Source organism: Cynoglossus semilaevis, chromosome 2, assembly GCF_000523025.1.
Source record: "Cynoglossus semilaevis isolate Cse_v1.0 chromosome 2, Cse_v1.0, whole genome shotgun sequence".
NCBI classification, from domain to species: Eukaryota; Metazoa; Chordata; class Actinopteri; order Pleuronectiformes; family Cynoglossidae; genus Cynoglossus; species Cynoglossus semilaevis.
This window is the reverse complement of record NC_024308.1, coordinates 18752382-18757117: the sequence shown is the minus strand read 5'-3', so window position 1 is coordinate 18757117 and position 4736 is coordinate 18752382. Positions and strand designations below refer to the sequence as shown.

At 36.7% G+C, this 4736-nt stretch overlaps 2 protein-coding genes across 2 annotated transcripts in view; one reads left to right on the top strand and one right to left on the bottom strand.

Annotated features, from left to right (window-relative positions):
* The window catches only part of cyp2n13 (cytochrome P450, family 2, subfamily N, polypeptide 13), a 16292-nt gene that overhangs the window by 1696 nt on the left and 9860 nt on the right, over positions 1 to 4736 (top strand). The window lies entirely within an intron of this gene.
* Positions 176 to 4736, bottom strand: part of LOC103399996 (methyl-CpG-binding domain protein 3-like) — an 844757-nt gene continuing 840196 nt past the window's right edge. Inside the window, exon 8 of the mRNA XM_025052445.1 lies at positions 176 to 243. The gene's annotated coding sequence lies outside the window, so the exon portion shown is untranslated. The remainder of the gene's footprint in view (positions 244 to 4736) is intronic.

The window sequence follows — 4736 nt, the reverse complement described above, 5'->3', positions numbered from 1 at the left end:
CGATCAGTCACGCAGTAGAACACGGAAATAGAGCAGCAGCAAGAGAGTTTAACGTTAATGAATCGATGGTGCGGAAGTGGAGGAAGCATGAGGATGAGCTGACTGTTTTGTTGACATTCCCTTTAGCACGGCACCATCTAATGGTTGCATAACGTAACTACAGCCTCTACTGTAGCGCCTTATAATGCGGTGCGCCTTATATATGGAAAAAGTTTTAAAATATGTCATTCATTGAAGGTGCGCCTTATAACACGGTGCGCCTTATAGTGCGGAAAATACGGTAGTAGGACTTATAGCTTATAGTTGTAGGTCTTATAGTTTTCTTTATTTCTATCTGTTAATGCCAACATTACAAAAGAAATAGCAAAAAAGTCAATTAACCTAAAAGTTCAAGAACATTTTCAGTAATCCCACAATGTAATCAAGCAAATATAACCAGTGCTAATCACCATGGCTGCAAGACCTTGACCTTTCTGTAAAATAAATCACATACAGTACAATTACATTACTACTTATATGGCCCAATATCTGCATGGTATGTTTAAGTATCTATTTATATAGGGCCAACCATTAATCCTCAAGGGTAGTTGTTTAAATCAGTGGTTCTCACATTTTTTCTACTCTGTACCACCTGAGAAAACATGGAGCTCCATGATGACCAACATTAGAATATAGCAGCATAGACCTACCCAATTAGCTTCCACCATACAGGAGAGATGTTTATGTTTAAAATTTGTATTAATTGAGCATGGTATATTTCAGATTTATTCAATTGAAAATGTAAATGTGAAAATGTTTTTTTTTTCCCGCGTACCACTAGAGAACGCTCGCGTACCACAGTTTGAGAACCACTGGTTTAAATGATTTAAGTAATCAATTCTGATCTCTACCGGATGTTTACGTTTATTTTAATCGTATTACTAATTTGTCTATTTTTTTGTTGCCACATACAAAGCTTTTCTATTATTTTGGTTAGTTTATTTCATGTTAAACTTACAATGACATACACAAATTGATAATAAATAGAACGGACATCCCGTAGAGCTGAAAGAACAAGCCCAACGTTTACTCAATGATGAGAGAAAGCTAACCGGAGCTAATGCGAAATGTTCACTTTAAGAACGTTGACACTGAAACGGACAATACAAAGATAAAATTTAATTTAAAAAAAAGCGATAGACCCCACGTTATGTTTACAAACAAACAGTATAATGTAACGTTAGGAAAACATTGCCGTAATTTAATCCAATTAATGTGTATTTACCTTTAGTTTGGCGAACAATGCCGGGTGGTTTTCCCGCAGGTGATGAAACGTATTGGATCCATTTCTTCCTTTCCTTGCGACTTTTATGACATGTTTTAAATGCCATAAAACACCCAGGTCGGTTTTCCTGTTGCCAAAATAATCCCACACAACTGATTTATTGCGCTTGGTCTTGGGGGTGGGGGTGGGCGGACTCTTCCTCCGCCATTTCCTCGCCTCAGACACGCCTCTTGCGACTTGCACGGACCTAAAACAAACACGCGGCGACATGCAGGTGTTGTGTACCTGTTTTCGTTCCGTTTGAATTGCACTTAACTATAGTTCCGGTATATTATTTTCTGACGGTATTTAAGGAAGCGTAACTATAAATTAACCATAGCGCTAAATACCGCAATGCATTTTTATATCGAGTAATCATCACATCATTAATGGTGACCAAACATGGTTACCTCCCAATGAAATATAAGCGGCTTATTCTGGAGATTGATCCTTTTTTCTATTTTTTTTATTACTTAGTTGTTAAGATTCATATTATTTACTGCACATCTAGTTACTATATAACAGCCTATAGTAGTGTTAGGCAGTTTGCCAAAATGAAAGAACCTTTTTATAGACTCTCTACTTTATATTTTACATTTCATGTCAATGTGTTCTTTGTTCACTTGTGGACAGGATTTTAACATAACCATAACGAAACATGAATATAACAACTGTCGTACATAATATAAATAAATAATATCCCACAGTTAATGTATGGTAATTTGACACATTATTATAGAGTCATGAATTATATACATTATATATATATATTTATTTTTTCTTTTACAGCTCTATGAGTCATTCCCCAGTGTGATGAAGCACTTACCAGGTCCTCACAACAAATTATTTACAAACTTTGACCTGGTCAAAGATTTCATCCATGAGGAGGTAGAGAAGCACAAGAAAGACCTGGACCACAACAATCCTCGGGACTACATTGATACTTTCCTTATTGAAATGGACAAGGTACGTAAGAAAAAGGCTAACACTCCATGGAACACAGAGGCTGTAGCTAGCTTTGGTAAACCTGCTCATTACTGCTGTATTCCGTTTTACCATCCTGAACAGCACAAAGAACCTGAACTTGGCTTCAATGAGACAAATCTGACTCTGTGCTCTCTGGATTTGTTCCTAGCTGGAACCGAGACCACTTCTACCACTTTACAGTGGGCTTTGGTTTACCTGATCAACCACCCAGATGTTCAGGGTAGGTGAAATTAAAAAGTTGTTAAATAATGAAAAAGAACAAATACGACTACATGGTCTAACAGATGCCAGGTAATGGCCAGTTTGAAGGTTGAGGCTTAACAGAGATTCTGAAAATATTTAAAATGTTAAATGCCAGGCCAAGGCTGATACACAGTTTAAAGATATTTTAATTGATATAATAAATTAAATAAACTAAATCATTGACTTTCCAGAAAAAGTCCAAGAAGAGATAGACAAAGTGATTGGACAGAGTCGTCTTCCTAGTATGGCTGACAGATCCAACATGCCCTACACTGATGCTGTCATTCATGAGATCCAGAGGATGGGAAACATTGTTCCCATGAATGCACTCAGAATGGCGGCTAAAGACACAACGCTGGGCGGTTACTTCATTCCAAAGGTAGTATTTGCAGTCTGTACAGTATATGGTAAAGAGAATGAGAACTTATTTGGTGTTTTGTTTTCTAGGGTACCGCCATAATGCCCCTGCTGACCTCTGTGATGTTTGACAAGAGTCAGTGGGAGACTCCAGACACCTTCAATCCTGGACACTTCCTGGACGCTGAGGGGAAGTTTGTGAAGAAAGAAGCACATCTGCCCTTTTCTGCAGGTATCACTTGGGAGTCTTAGTTTTGAAAAAAAAATGAAAAATTGAGCCTCAATTGACAGTTAGCAAGGTAAATAAGACCAGTTTTACTTTAATAAGAAGATATAAGTGGTGATGTGCAGTAGTTCTGTAAAAAAATGTGCTTTTTTCTTTTGTACCTTTGTTTATTCAGTACAAAACCCTTTCAGTTTGTAATTGTATTTTGCATAGTTTCTACAACTTTGTATAGTTCATACGTAAAGTTAATTTCTCTTAAAAAAAAAATTCTATTTCAAATACAAAATATGAATGTCCATTCAACAGTACTGTGACTAAAAACTGTGTGGTCAGGAAATTTCCACAAGAATAAACAAATTAACTGTGGCACAGTGACAAAGGGACAAAAATGTGTCCTGTTGTCAAATGTTATCTGGGTCTGTATAAAAAGGCCTGAGTATTTTTGAAATACTGGTCAATAAACTCAGGTCGAGATTATACTGGTGCAGAGCAGCAGCAATAAATGTTGCAAAACGTTTATTGCCAGACTTTAGATCCTGTTTGTGTGTGTAATTTCCAGGTAAACGTGTGTGTCTTGGAGAAGGACTGGCCAGGATGGAAATTTTTCTGTTTCTGGTAGCTTTGCTTCAGAGGTTCTCCTTCACTGTTCCTGATGGGGTGAAGCTGAGCACAGAAGGAATCACTGGAACAACACGAGTGCCCCATCCATTCAAGGTTCAAGCCAGAGTTCGCTGAAAAAGGAAGAATAAAACTAAAAAAAATGACACTTCTATCGCTCAGGAAAATACTTAAGACTAAGCTAATTTCCTTTGCTTTTTTACATTTAGAAAACAGATATAATAATTATATGATTGTGACCTAATAATATTAGTAACAATCATTCAATAATAGTAACTACATAGAATAATAAATGTAGATTCTATTGTTAGAACAAATCAATGGATCTGTACAAGCTAGTACACAACTGTTTTTATGGCATATAAATAAATACACATCAGCAAATACAATGGACTATGTGGGCTCATCTTTTATACTGACACCTTGTGGAACACAAATGTATTTTTTTTATATCCCAAACCAATATGGTCAGTCACACAAACTAAATTTCTATCTAAAATATGTCCAGTTCTGTCAGGAGGTGGTGAATCCTGGGGTTCCACACCAATGACAAAGACATTGCCTCTGGGCCAAAGCGCCACCATTTTAATTCATATTATCATTATACTTCGGCCTTTTCCCTGCAATGCTTACATTTCCCCAATAGATGGCATAGAAAAGGCTAAGAGTATTTTAGCGTTTTAGTATCATTGTTGTTTTATGACATTTAAAATACATTAATCTCCTTGCAACATCTATCTGCACTTTCATTTGAATCAATACGACAGAGTGGATGTTTTGAGTTTCTAAATGTGGAGCCTGTGGTTAATTGTTAAACTAATCTTTGTGCTGGTTATGCAACCTTTGATGTCACCACCTTTGTACACTGCTGCTTTTCATGCATTATAAGAGGTAGAACTCCAGCACAGATAGTATTATGCAGCTATAGCACTGCTGTATATCAAAGTGGGGGGCAGGGCCGGCTAGACATTATAATAAACAAATTCCAATCATCTCTTGGGA